Source organism: Falco cherrug, chromosome 4, assembly GCF_023634085.1.
Source record: "Falco cherrug isolate bFalChe1 chromosome 4, bFalChe1.pri, whole genome shotgun sequence".
Classification (NCBI taxonomy): Eukaryota; Metazoa; Chordata; class Aves; order Falconiformes; family Falconidae; genus Falco; species Falco cherrug.
The window spans coordinates 23,820,391-23,835,546 of NC_073700.1; positions in this window are offsets into that span (position 1 = coordinate 23,820,391).

Sequence of the window (15,156 nt, forward strand, 5' to 3'; positions counted from 1 at the left end):
ATCACCTCTGCCCACCCTGGGCTGCCCTCAGCAAAGCCAGCAGGCGCAGCCAAAGTGCTGCAGCCCCCTGCTCCCTCCAGCCAGGGCTCTGCCAACACAAGGGACAGCAGTTTTCTGACAGTCCACATTTCCACCCTGGCCTTTCCCTCCCTGCCTGCCTGTTCAGCAGTCCCCCTGGCTCTCCTTCTTTCTTTCTTCTCTCCTAAAAGATCCTCGATCCCACTGGAGCTGCTGCTACACAAGGACCCTCAGGCCCAGTCCTCCCCAAACTGGGTGAGCACATCCCGCTTACCTCAGCACAGCATCGAACCTCCCTGAACTTCATCAAGCCAAGCATCCATTACCCAGTGGGATTTAAATGCACTGTTAATTAGGTTCTGGTGTTTGCAGCCTACACTCTTACCTTTGCTTTGATGAACAAGGGAAGCTTGCTGTGCTGAACAGGGCAACCAGGAACTTTTTGAAGAGCCATTACAAAAGCAGACCTCAGTAGCCATGAAATAAGCTTTCATGAGACAAAGAGTACCTTCCACTGAAAAGCCTGGGCTTAACTTTTACGTCTTAATCAGTCTCCACCTTTAGGCTAATTGTGCCATCAGGAAAGATGCCGATGCACTCAGCAGCAGGGTGCTGTGGAGGATGCAGGAACAGCACCCCACTCGGGAAGGGTGGGAGGCTGTGCAGGCTCTGCACCAGCCCTGTTGGGTGAAGAGATGGCCCTGGGAGGTGGCGGGGCTGAACGAGCTGGAGGCCTGAGCTCTCTTCCCGGCTGCTGTCAGCACTCCTCTGCCAGGCACGGGATCAAAGCAGCCAGCAGAGGATTCCACAGGGGTGGAGTACCAGAGCATCTATAAGGGGGTGCAGGGTCAGTCCTGCAATGTCTGTGGTTTTTCTGAACATATATAAGTCACTTTGAGATTCAAAGACAGCAGAAGCTGATTTCAAGGTGCTATTTTTTTTCCCCCATGTCATTAGCTGTTGGCTAAAAGCCTGCAGTTCAGTGATGGTCCCACCATCCCACTACCGGTTTCTTGGCGAGCAAAGTGCAGCAGCCTCGTGCACAGCAGTGCAGCCAGCGACACCAAGAGCTTTGGTCACTGCCTTCCAAGCACAAAAGACAACAGTGAAATGCTAATAAACCTTCATTAGTCAAAACGTTCACAGCCTGCATGCTGAAACATATTTATCACCCCCAGCGGAGATTATACTGGCAGGTAACACCGCACTAAACTGCACTCAGCTCCCTTCTGCCGCTATTTATCTGCGCCACAGGTCCATGCGTTTCTGGTCCTTTCACACAGAAATGCCTTGAAAGCACAAACGGAATAATTTATTATTTTTTTTTTTTTTTTTTTTTTTATGTCTACTTCAGTGGGTTTAGACCAATGTGTGGAATCAGTGGGGAAAAATCTTACTGTTTTACAGAGCAGCATGGAAACTTCCACAAAAAAGCTGTTACGGTTAGTGGCTGAAGGAGCCAGAAATAATATTTAAACTTTCTCTTGAACTGTTTTGAGACAGACACAATGAGTAAAATCACTCTGGGCACTTCATAATAAACCAATGCTGATCGAGTTGGACCTGGCCTAAGGGCTGCATGAAATGCCAGTGGTTGCTTGACAGGCAGCTCAGGGAGAAGAGGAGGCAGACAAATCTGTTGCAGCCCTGACTCGGGACAGCGACACAAATTCAAATAATAAGCCATCAATGAATTAGCTGTTGCTGACTTTGGTCTTCTGCCACAGCAGATACTTGTTGACGTTAGAGAGCCATTGTTCTAGCACATGCAGATACCTCCCATTCGGAGACCAATGCTGATCCAATAAATGTTGTGAAAATCATAAGTAATATCACTAGCTCTGAGTTATTCCAACATAAGAACCATCAAACTGATAAGCTGTGCACAGTTAGATGCATTGGTAGGTTTGTAATATTTTCCATTCTATTTGGTCATCTCCAGCAGCTTATTCTTTTGCCATCCTTTTGGTTTAGAGTCTCAGTTTGGCGGCTTGGTTCTCAGCCTGGGTGCAATTCCTTTCACATACACACAAAAAAGCTGATTAAAATTAATTCAGCTACTGAAAGAAAAGCAAGGATGCTGCGTGTTTTTCAGAACTAGTAGCAGCAAAAAGACCTTATAATTAGCATCCAAACACCAGGAAAGGCAGCACTAAGACCCTTTGTTTCTCAGCATGGAATTACTTTGTTTTCTAGTGCTAAATTTCTTTTAGTGATTTCCTATGCAGTTATTCCATGTCTCTGGGTGTGCACAACATTTAGTGCTCTATATTCATCCCCCAGTGAGAGCTGCAATTAAGGTAACAGGCAGTAGCTATCAAATAGGAAACAACATTTTGCAATCCCAAGCAGAGGCAAAATGGGTAAAATAAGTGAAATACAAAAGTAAAAATGTCAATGCATTAATTGAAGTGTTTCTCAGTTGGTATTTCATCTTTCCTGCATGGATTTAGCCTTTTTCAGCTGAAGGACTTGGGAGCAGAGTTTGGATACAAATTGTTCCTAGCCTCTTGCGCTATACATCTGCTGATTTGCCACCAAAACGCTCATCACTGGGACCATTTTCTTTTGCTCAAGCTTATAATTGGTTTGTTCTGCTGCTGTATTTGTCATTTCATTGATGCTTTCCCCTGTTCCTGAACATTAAGCAGTTCTTCGCAGGGCTGGGGTAGCACAGCTCCCTCTACTCCCTCACCAGTGCCAGGGGGGCTGCTCCCCAGCCAAGGGCAGCACCGGGCAGGGGTGGGCAACAAGCACCATGGTGCACTGTGCTATGACCGGGAGGTGGGAACTGTGCCCAGGGGTCAACTTTACTGAAGATCCTGTAAATGCCTAAGGTAAGATCCACAGAAATCGATCTCTACCATGCAGCTGTGCTTTAAATACTTACAGCAACCACAGAGCACCTGCTCTGCCTTGGAAACACAGCACGTATTGTAGCAGAGCAGTATTTCACCTAGCTCAGTCCTATAGCAGCCAAAATAGAATCATAGAACCATTTAAATTGGAAATGACCTTTAAGATCATCAAGTCCAATATATACAAGGTGCTCTGGAGGAAGATAAGACAGTACCTTTAAAATGCTGTATTGGGTGAAGAACATACCAGAGGAAAAGAGAATCTTATTTCCTGCATTTGTCCTCAGCAAAAGCCAGGATTTACGCTCCACTGAAGGTGCTGGCTGTAGCCAGCATGGGCTCTGTGTAATTCTATGTGGACCTGGAGGGAGAAGCTAAAGGGCTACAGAGCTCACACCCAGGGATGCAGGCGCACAGTGGCATCACCAGCGCCTGCTTAAAAAGAGCTTACCTAGGAAGAAAGGAAAAAAAGCAAATCAATCAACTTTTTTTTATTTCTACAAGACTTACCTTGTAATCTTCCGGGGCAACGTTCTCTTGAGCTCTGGAGCTGCTCATCACCCAGCAAACCTCTAAATGGATCAAGTAACGGTAGCCACACGCCTGACGCCACACTGAAAGTCAGGAGGTCCTATCTGCAAATCAGTCTGCATTCACCTTTTACAGGCTGCTCTAGCTTTTTTGGCTTCTATGTCCCTTTTCCTGAAGGCAGTCTGAAGAACACTGGGAGGCAGTCAAAGGAGCCGAGCAGTAGGAAGGAGTTGACAGCAAGGCCACTTTGAGCAAGACATCATTCCCCAAACCTGCCACTGCTCCAAAACACATCCATTTATTTTCCCAGCATACTCAGAAGTGCAAGGGAGGGTCATTATCTTTTCACTGGGCTCTGGCCCCCTCAAGCACTTTCCAGCTTTGGTTTGGTGAGGAATACATTTGTCACCATCAAGCCCTACAGCTGATGGCGAAGTTTCTGCCCGGAGCTCCCTGAGAGCACGGATCCATCCCGCCTCCGTCAGCCCTTGCTGCCACCAGGAGCTTTGTCCCAGCAAGCCGGCTTCCTATAAGTGCCAGCAGTCCCCAGCGCTTTCAGCATCGTCTCGCCAAGATGCTGATGAGCCTCCAGCAGCCGCTGAAGACCTATTTCCCTGAATCACAGCTTTGCTTACTGTGCCTCAGCAGAGACTCTCGCTGCTCCTCATGCTGCTGTGTATGTCACCTACAATGCATTCACCTCTTCATTTTACTGGGTTAACTGCTGCTCATCAAATAAACGGGTTGTAAAATAGCTAGAACAAGAGAACTATGAACAGGCAATTTTGGCTCCCAGTCAATTTAGCCTTTTTAGGCCTGGATTTATGTATTAGCAGTGAAACTAAACAGGGAAAGAAAGAGCAATTCATAACCAAAGCACCTGCAGAAAAAACAGCTCCAGCCACCCTGTGGCACTTGCACTGCTGAAGCAAGCCGGCTTTCCGGAGGTGAGAGATCGCTGTCAGTAACTCAGCCTGCAAAGAAAACTCTTTTCCCACCCAGGATAGAGCTGAGATTCCAAGACTGCTTCCAGACCCAGATGCAATGGGACTGAAATGTACAACTAGGGGGGAAAGATCTACAATTTTTAAAAAGGATTGGTTCAGATTAACCAGACATTGCATTGCCACAATAATTCAGAGCACTTCTACTACTGCTGCTTCGGGTTTGCCTTTTTCCCTTCCTATAATTCAGTCATCCAAGTAATGGCTCTTGCAACAAAAAGTGAGGACATTTCATTTTGATAAATTAAAAAAAAAGTGTTTTTTTAATTCAGTGTCCAATGAGAGCATCTCATTCCTATAAAACATGATAGATGTTTAATACTCACTTCCCCATGGACAATGTCACTGGAATTTTTCAGTCAGCTTTATCTGCAAAATCAGGACACATGAACTCATATGATATTTGCTCTTTTAAAATTTGCAATTTAATCAGACATCTCTGCTAATTAATTATCTATGAATGAACAAGCAGCAGCAAATATACTCATACACTAATTTATGACCTAATTGGGAAGTGCTATAACTGACGTCGATGTCCCCTGGCTTTTACGTGCTGCTATCTAATTGTAGGAAAAAACTCTTCCATACATTGTTACATTTATTAACTGTAGGTCCTGGGTGGCCCAGTATTTCTGCTTTGCTCTGGCAAGGGCAGCTGTGCCCAGCCAGCCATTAGACGGAGCACCCCTCAACCTGGGATCGCTGAGTCCTGCTGGGCTTCCTGGGAGAAAGAGGCGTTAAAAATAGGAAAAAAAAAAAAAAAAGAGAGAGAGAAATTGTAGGAAGTTTATATCTCTGAGCCTCAGGAAGTGTTATAAACAGACAGAATGAAAGAAAAATTATTTTTACATAGCTTTTAAAGCAGCCACTGTACAGGCAGCTGCAGCAGGTCGTTCCGGGATGCTGCCCCGCCGGGTGGTGGGCAGAGGGGCTGTGCTATCCCCCGCAGCCTCCCCAGCACACAGACACGTGTGAGATGGGACACAGCATCGAGCACACGCCACGGGCACCCAGCATTGACATGGCTGCAATCAACATTTCCTTTTTGCTTGGAAGCTGCTCCTGGAGACCAGAATCCCATACAAGCTCCCCTGCTGGACACCGGTCCTGCCAGGGGCACAAGCAAAGAGAATTGCATTGTCCCTTTTTGGCAAAGAGACAGTAAACTTCTTAATGGCACCATACACCGGCGCTCGCTCCGTGATACCTTGTGCATCGTCTGGGCAACTGGATGGGCAAGAGCCTTTGTCACCACTTTTCCCATCACAACCCTAGCCAGATCATTTTAAATGAAGTCTCCCAGTACAAATTCCCAGAACCATCTGTTTTCTCCTCTGGTCTCCTGCTGTCTGGGACTCTCAGAAATCATTTAAAAGGCAAAAAGAGCTTGTCATCATTGCCAGCCACAAAGCACAGCTAGCTCTTGCATTACTTCTCTCTCATTATTACCTTTCTCATCCGTAAGCCCTAAACTGCTCCCCAGCCCAGAGCTGCGCTCGCTGGGCTGTGCGGCTGCTCCCGCAGCCCTGGCACTCGCAGTGCATTCTGCCAGCCGATGCTCTGTTAGAATTACTGAAGAATCAAGAAAGAAAATAATGGTATTAATTGAAAACCTATTGACAGGTGAATCAGTGGAAGTTTGCTGTGGCAGATGGTCTCTGAGGTTGTGCCCAAGTTTTCTTCTTTTGTAAATAATTTCACCATAAATTTGCACCTGCTAAACTGCATTTCCTTCTCTGCATGAATATGAGGTAAGAAAAAAACCCGCGTTTTTTATTTACGTCAGTTTTCTCCATACTGCTCAGAGCTTGTCACTAAAAGGAAAGGCTACTCCCGTGATTGCTCCACAACAGACAACTGTTCCAGCCCCCAGAGCAGCATTCGGTTCCTCCCTGCAGAGCAGACCCAAAGCACGCAGCTCCTGCGTTACTGCCAGGTATCGCTTACATTCAGCCTTCCTTGCTGAATCGAACTGGCTGTGGAAACTTCATGCAGGAGTCGTCCTTCTGCCAGGGCTGAAATTCAACTGACTCTGAGGAGAAATAAAGTAACCGCTTAAAAACGGTGTACAAGTATAGAATAGCTTGGGATGAATGGGAAGAGCGGTGACAACTGGGACGCAAAAAGCTCTTCTCCAGTCAACTGCCAACCAACAGCACACAAAAAGGAGCAAGAGGCATGAATCTGGCTTAAACCAGGAGCAGAAAAAGCTCTGGAGGGTTTGCTTTGCTGGGCACAAACCAACTGGGCACCATCAGCAGCTTGCATCATTTATTGTGGCTAATCACCCCCAATGCTGGTGCTTCTTTTCGTACATCAGCTCCACAGTAGCAGTCAGAAAATGGCTGGGTGGGTGAAGCTCTGCTGCCCAAGGAGCACCCTGGAGCCACAGGTGCCTCCCAGCACGGCATGGGGAGGAGGAGGAGGAGGGCCTGGCAGCCCCAGGAAGGGCAGGGAGCCAAGCACGGTGTCCAGCGCTGTGTGAGAAGCCTCTGAAACTGAATCAGCAGAGATCATCCCCACAGACTGTTTCACAATTATTTTTTTCCCAAGCAGTGCCATCTGGGTCATTAGAAATGAATTCACAAATAATTTGGGGCTGATAAAAACTGATTCTGGGTGAAGTTATTATTTGCTAAAGGGACCCAAGCCCAGAAAACCCACATATGTTTTTTTTATACACTTCTTCCCTAAGTACTTGAAACTGGCTGTAAATTGTACCGGGTCACTGCCAATGCCGGAGTCCACAGAACTGAGATAAAAACAGGTGGTTTCCTCCAGTCTGTTAGCCCCAGCTCTAGAGGAGAGGAATTGCCATCACCGCACAGAAAATTTCTGCATCATCTTCTGCAGAAAACCATTTCTGTTGTTGTTGGCCCCTGTGGCTCCACTCAGCCCGGCTCTGCAGAGGGCTGGCTGTGCCGAGGGGTTCAGATCCAAGCCCCATGCTGTGGGATGTCACGGCCACCAGCCTGAATTTCCCATTGGGAAAGTAACACTGTCTTCAAGTGCAAGGCCCCAGCCTGTGACATCTTTTATAGTGAAACAGGCTCTACTTTCACATTTGCAACCAGATGTAAACAGCTTGTGTTTCCGACAGCTTGGCCTTTCATCTTGGCTAATTTGCACATTTGTATTTTGAATAAAGCGGCGCGGGGCTGCTCTCCCTGGCTCAGTAATGAGATTTTCTGCCCATCAGACATCCGGCTCGCTCAGTGGCTGGCGTTTGCTAGATTGCATAATTTATTGTGGCTAATCAGCCTCACTGCTGCCACTTCTTTTTTCAGCCATCAGCTCACTGGTAGCAGTCAGAAAATATTCTTTGCTATAAAACACTTTGTTATCACACTGAAACTCTCTTTGGCAAAGCAAGCTACTAAGACAAAAAAACAAAAATAATGGGAAAGCAGATTCCTAGCCCTTAGCAATGCTTACTGAGGTTCTCTTTTTCCATTTAACTTCAAAATGGTGCATTTGACTGGTTTTGTGGAAACCTCCTGTCTTTAAGCTGTTCCAGAAAATGCTGAAAGTCTCTTTCCCACCACACTCCCGCCATCGGGGGGGGTTCAGCCCACCCCGTGCTCCCGGTCTCCAAGCCCCTGGCTCAGCAATGGCCCGGCACCGAGAGCAGCAGGTGCCGCCGGGGTGCAGAACTGGCGGCGGGGGCTGCTGTGGGGGGGCTGCTGCCAAGGCAGGGAAAGCTTCAGACCGACCCACAGGGCTGTCCTTCGCTTTACAGTATGTGGCAAGGTTTATGCTATCTCACACTATCCACACCTGCAGTGAACAACTTTGTCAAGAAATGCAGGTGAGTAACTGCGGAGAGGACTAAAAGCCAAATTAACCGCAGCCCAGTATTGCTCGCTGTCCTGCTTTCAAAGGAAAAAACAATTAAGAGTGAGTGTATTCTTATTACTGCAGAAATCTCATTTGGAGTGGATCACAGGTCTCTGGCAAACATCTGACGGGATAAGGGCAGAGGGGTGGCAGGCAGCAGCCGCCCAAGAAAAACGGAGACTCACTGCAGTTCGCCCTGAGGAGGCAGGGGAAGATGGAGTCCCTTCTGCACAGATGGATTTGCACCACTGGCCAGTAGGATACATCCCGCGGCCCCTTTTCTGGCATGGGAAGCTGCCGAGAGTCTCGTCGCCTGCACACAGGTGATCACTTCTGCTCTGCTCTCTGCAGAGCCATTCGCTTGCCTCTGGTTTTCACAGGCGTGCAAGCTGAAAGGCAAATGCTTTAGTAAGACCAACATGAGCCGGCTTGCAGAGGTGCATCTCAAGAGCCAGTTCTGGTAAGAAACAGAGAAAACAGCAGCAGGACAGTATGACATGTACCCACTTATGATACATCTTACTAAGCAGAAGGGACTTATTTCTCCAGGGTCCTGTCTCGCAGCCCATGCAAACCCAACGCAGCATGATCTTCCCGTAGCCACAGCACAAAAGCCATTCCCCCTCCCTGAAACAACCTCTGATTCCCTGCCACGGGCACCAGCAAAGCCATGGGTACAGACCATCACCGCTGTCACCAGCTGCCCCCAGCCCCAGCCCCTGCACTGGGAACAGACACAGGCAGCAAACAGAACTCGCTGCTCCCCGGCTCCGAGCTGCTGCCCTTCCCACCCACCAGCACCCACCAGTGACATCCACCACAGCACCGCTTTCCCCTTTTCGCAGAAGAAAAATGCCATTGAAAGTAATCAAAGCTGTACCAACCAAACCCTGAATTTGCTACTGCTTTGTGCTGAGACCGTAGCTCGTAATTTGAAAACATTTTCTCAATTATCTTCAATCTGCTAATCCCCCTTTAAATGTTATTCCCATAAAATTACATCTATTTAGTTCTCCAGATAATTTGGAGGTTAGTCTAGTTTTCACTAAACAATTACAAAAATTAAAACTCTAAAAATCTTCAGACCTTCTAGTTTGTCTGTATTTATCAGCTCATATAATAAAACCAATTTAAAAACCTGATAAGACAGCAACTTGGAAATACTGCCAGAACATAAAGGAGACCTACAAAAAAAAGATCACATCATATTCACAGAAATGCGTTATCAGCAATAAATTATAAAGAGAAACTGATGGATGGATATAAGTTTAAGGATCAACTTCCAAAGGAGAAAGGCTTTCTAGGGCACTCACCCGGGGTTCGCAAGGTAATACTTTCTCCAGTTCTGCTGCATCTTCCATGACTCTGGTTGAAAGGTGTCAACTCGCCGTGACATCAGTCTCTGCCTGGAAAGAGGATGACAATAGTTTACTGCCCACAGGAATGCTGTGAAAGTGAGCTAATCAGACCTATCTTAATTTTAACAGTGATATTAGTTCTCAAGGCTCCATGACCCAAACTTTTTCCTATGAAGCTCCTTTGCAAAGGAAAAGCTTTACATTAAACCACAGAAACATGGTCATGTTCTGATAACCAGTATCCCCAAAGATCAATATTCAAGGACATGGAACAGAAAGCTGGAGACAGAAAATGGAAAATAATATTTATACAAAACTGTCAAAAAAAAAAAGGCAGGTGTCATTTCTCACTGAAAAAATAAAATAAAAATATCAATGTGACAAATTTTCAATACAAACACTCTAGTTGAAATCAGGGGAATTAATTCAAAATTATTAGGAAAACATGAGATGAATAAGTCTGAAGTCGAATAAAATCCGAATGTTTCAAAAAAACCCAAATGTCAAGATTCCAAAGTTGTGGTTTGCCTTTTATCCTCATTAATTCCACGAAACATATTTAATGCAGAGAAGTTGAAAGGAATATGTGCAAGAGAAATTGATTTTCTTTTATCACAACTATTAGCTGGAGCAGCACAACGATTTGGTGGTCCTGAACCACATGATCCTTCCACAAGCTCACAAAAGCGAAGGAACCCGCTGCTGCTGCTGCCCGGGCTGGGCTGCAGCCCCTGCCCCACGTGCCAGCAGAGCCCCCAGACCATGCCCTGGCACCGCTGGGGCTGGCAATGCCCCCCTGCTGCCGGAGACCACCGAGCAGCAGCACGGGAGCGTGGGGAGCCCCAGCAGCCGGCACCTGAGCTGCGACCTGGTCCCCTTGCAGGCGCTGACGCTGCAGGGCCACGTACCCAAATGGCCTGAAACCACCCCAGAGGGGTTTCACCGTCCTGTGGGTGCACCGCACCTCGGGGCAGGCATGGGGAGTGATGTTGCTTCCCAAAAGGCAGAGGTGTACCCAGGGTTGTAATCAACCCCCACCAGCGCCGAGTTGCGTCTCACGTTAAACAGCCCCAGTGTGCGGAGCGGGCAGTGTTCGCTGGCTGCTCCTCTCCCAGGAAATACAAACCAGCCTTGTTACAGGATTTTTTACACTGCAGGTACCCAGCACCAGCTGCAGCTGAAGGAGGTAGATTGGTGCTCTGCAGATAATTTTTCTCTTCTGAAAGATGAAAAACTGTTGACAACATGGCAATAGAAAGCCCCTGTGCTTCAGCAACAGTCACGCACTGACATAAGCCCAGTTATCAGCAAGAACCAGTTTACCCCCCACTTCGTTGAGTGGCTCCCAGCACAGTCCGGCAGCCTGTCGGGGAGGTCAGGTAGCAGAGGAAGAGAAACCCCCGCCGTAGGACTCAGGCACAGGTGATTTTCCACGAATCAGATCAAAAGCTGCGTGTCTGAGGACGAGTACGCTGTCACCAAGCGCAATGCTGTCCCACGCGTGGCTGAGTGCCACACAGGGCAGAGCCCGCTCAGGAAATCCCGACGCCGCTGAAGGTATTTCATCATTTGTACAGAATGGGCTTTTACAGGCAGAATAAATTACTCCTCAGCTGAGGAATCCTCACCGGCCCTTGCAGTAAATATTTCACTAAATGATGTAAGCAAGCTGAATTCTGGACTTCCTGCAGACAGATGTTCATCCCATTTTTCCCTGAATAAACTCGGGAGCACGATCTCTGGCATGAGACAGACCCTGCTTGTTTGCTGGGGAGGATCACTGAAGGGCCATGTATGTGCATGTGCACGCCTGGTTTGCACGCAGATCAAAAGCTTCTTTCAGTAATTTTGGGGGTTTGTTTTGTTTTTCAAAATAAATAACTTCCTTCAGCATGCTCCATTGGTTTGGAGCTGCTCCCCAATGTTTTCCCAAGTCACCTTCCTACTTTAGCACTGCCAACACCACCACTACCGCTTCCCCTGCAATTCCCTGAAGGGCTGTGACCGCTCACTTGCCAGCTCCGGTCACCAAGAGATCCAGCTGTTTGCGGACGAGTTTAGGAGGAACGGGGAGCTCTGGGTTTGGACAGAAACTGTCCCAAAACCATCTGCTGGGAGGTGGTCCTGGCATGCTGGTGAACAGAGCCTCCTCACCAGGACCAGGCCAGCTCCGCAGCTGGGATCCAGGAGACAAGCCAGCACATCGGCTGGGTCACGAGATGATGGCTTCTGCCAGCACTGGGGAGACTCGGGACATCAACATTTTTCTATGGAGAGAAAACAAAACCATTAAACCAGTTTTGTTCCTAAGGCAGGGAAACATTTCCCTTTGGAGAACCTCAAACGCATGACAATAGTTTGAAAGTAAAGGCTGCAGCAAAGCGAGCTGGATCCCTGTGGGGTTTGTGCTCTGGGCTCTGCAGTGCTGGCTGGGATGTGGATGCTCCAGCAGCAGAGGCAGGTCCTGCACACAGTGAAATGCTTTCAGCCAGAGGTACAAACTATTCATAGCATGCTAGAAAATGTACTCTGACCAATGTTTCCAAAGTGTAATCTACCATTGGGATTTCTAAAGCCTTCCCACAAGTTCCTGCCCTGTGCAGACAGCGCTTTGTGTTGCCTTTCCCAGGGGCTGGCCATGCTTCATGTGTGCAGCACTGCCCGGGCACCATGAATCTGCATGTGCTACCTGCATGGCAGGGATGGCAAACCCAGTGACAGCCAGCCAGGATCCACCCTGACGTCTGCTTCTGGTCTTCTCCCTCCTCCTGGCTCACCCAGCACAAAGATGCCCATGGCACAGCTCCACAGTGATGCATCTGTCCTGTCAAGAAAGTGCCAAAGCATCGGCAGCCTTGGGACTCGCAGCTCACGTTCACGATGCTGGGGGACTCAGTCAGAGCTGCGCCGTGACGAGCTGTGGCCTGTCACAGTGATGAAATACACCCATTCTTCTGAAAAGTCCAAAAGTTGACTAAACTATTAAGTCCTCCTGGCCAGCACAACAGCACGGCTCTGCCACCCAAAGGATCACACTCTGTGCCAGCAGTGAGCACAGCCCTGGCTGTGCCAAGTCTCACTGGGTCAGAAAGTGCCAGGACAGGGACAGGCTGGGTGCCGGTGGTGACCTCTGCAGTGCCCTGTGCCACCCCCGAAGCCCAGCTGCCGGGGAGGGCACGCTCCCAAGGGTGGGAGGCTGCCCCAGCGCCACACAGGGCAGAGCAGTTTGGACAAATTATCGCTGATGAGTCTGGAGGAAGGCACAGGAAGGGTTTGACGCCAACAGTAAAAACCAAAAAGCCTCGTATGCTGGCAGCTGAAACACCAGGTAATTACTTAATTGACTGCATGATTTCTACCTTGGTAGAGAAGCCTGCGGCACTCAGGATAAAAGCAGAAGTCCATTAGTAACTCCAGCAGCAGTTTACCTCCCAGACCACAGAACAGCAGAAACCTGGAGCACATCCTGCAGCGGTGAACATTTGGAAGCCTGAGACACACACTGCATCCACCCATCCGCTCCAGCTATGGCCAAGGGAAGACATGCACTCAAGGGAAAGGCGTCAGCTGCAAGAAGCAAGCCAAGCCTGTTTCCCCAGCCCTGGCCATAGCTGGCCGCAGGGGCAGCCCCATCTCCCCCCAGGACCCAGGACGGGCACTGGCTCCTCCTGCCAGGAGCACACAGCCCCAGAGCCGTGCCGGCATGCCTGGTGCTGTGGCTGGGCAGGACGGTCTGACCCTCGCTCAGCTGAGCACAGATTTGCAGAGTCGCTCTCTGAAAGGTCGGCAGCCAGCACATACACACCCCTCCTTCTGCAGCCTTTTGTGCCAAGCAGCTCATTTTCAGAACAGACCCTGAAACCTCAGGCCAAGGGATCCCTGCAGGCACCCCCAGCCTTTCTGCCGCAGACCCGTGAACTTGCACTAGAGACACAGACCCAAAACTCCAGAACTGAGAGATCCATGCATGAAAACAAGTACAAAACTCAAGCAAGACAGAATTAAAGACTCAGCACAGAAGTGATTTAGCCCAGTTCCCCACAGGGTGCTACTGGGCAGACAGCAGCACTGGTCCTGCCGGGACGTGGAGGGGAGGTCAACAGCATTGGGCTGGGCACGGGGCACCTGCCCCACACGAGGCGCTGCGGGTTCCCCATGCAGAGCTGGGTGCCACGGCTGCTCCCAGCAGCAGCAGAAGGGCAGGGAGCCCCTCACCCCCTCCCGGTCACTGCCCACCTGCTCCAGCCAGCCGGAGCCGTCAAAGGTTTAAAGCAGCGAGAGGCGAGCAAGTGAGCAAAGAAGTTAGGAGGGTATTGCACTGCCGGAACAGGAAAGGACAGCTTGGATGCAATAATGTCTCAAGGCTGGGTTAGCTGTCAGGTCATCAAAACATTCCCTTGTACTTTTCATAAGACAAATGAACCCTAACATAATATCCCAGGAGCTTGCCAATGCCTTAAACAAAAAAGATGCATATCCTCAGTTCTGTCACTGCACTTGGTGCCAGTCAGCGCTTCCCTGCGGGAGGCACCGGCACGCTGGCCAGTGGGCACGGCGGGCGGGGAGGGCACGGCCAGTGCCGCCTTGAGGCTGCCGCACCAGGCACGCCGATGGGCACAGCGCCGTTACGGAGCCCCACTAATTCACCTGTCAGCGCCATGCAGCAATAACCTCTGCTTTAAAGCATAGACGATTATCCCAGTTAAGCTGCCTTTGGCAGGAATAAAGCTCCACGCACACCAGCCAGGCCGGGAACAATAGGTTTGGACTTTGTTGTTATCGGCTCATTTCAGAACTGCAGCGGGGCAGCAGAAAATGTTCGTCAGTTGGATCCAAAGATATTAGTAAATGCTGCAAGGGAATGGAGGGCTGAACGTGAGGTTTGTCCCCAAAAGACCTATGAACAATGTATAACTTTTTACAGGAAACAATCATTTATATAATTCCCGTGAACTTCTGTGACCACGCCAGGGGAGGAGGGAGAAGGGAGGGCATTAGTCATGCACTAGCAGATGTTTTGACTTATGTAAGACCTTTTTTTTTTTCCTTTTTTTTAAAAAAAAAACAGGCTGCATCTCACCCTGGAGGCTTCTTGTGAGCCTCCTCACCCTCCGTCATTCCAGTGGTAGGGCAGTTAGGAGATCTGGGACCGCAGAGGAAGCTGCAGAGCTGGGGCTCTGCTACAGCAAGGAGTAATTCAGCTTCTTTTGCTGAGCAGCACAGTGAGCTGCTACGCAGGGAATGTGCAGAGCTCTCTAAACTGCAGCCAAGGAGCACAAGCCAGTGTTTCAGTGACCAAGCACGCTTGGCTCCCAGGACCCACGTGAGCCTCTCCCCAGTGAGGCACACGCTGCAGACAAGCCGAGACCTGCTGTGGTTTGGGCTCAGGAGATGAGGGACGTGTTCAGAGGCACAGGGCACCCCGCTGGGGTTCCCTGCAGCTGCACACCAGGGATGTTCACAGAACACATTCACGATTCAAAGCGGTGAGGAGAGCAGAACGGAGGTGACTTCCACCTCAGCACACAAGGGCTCATGTTCACACCCCAG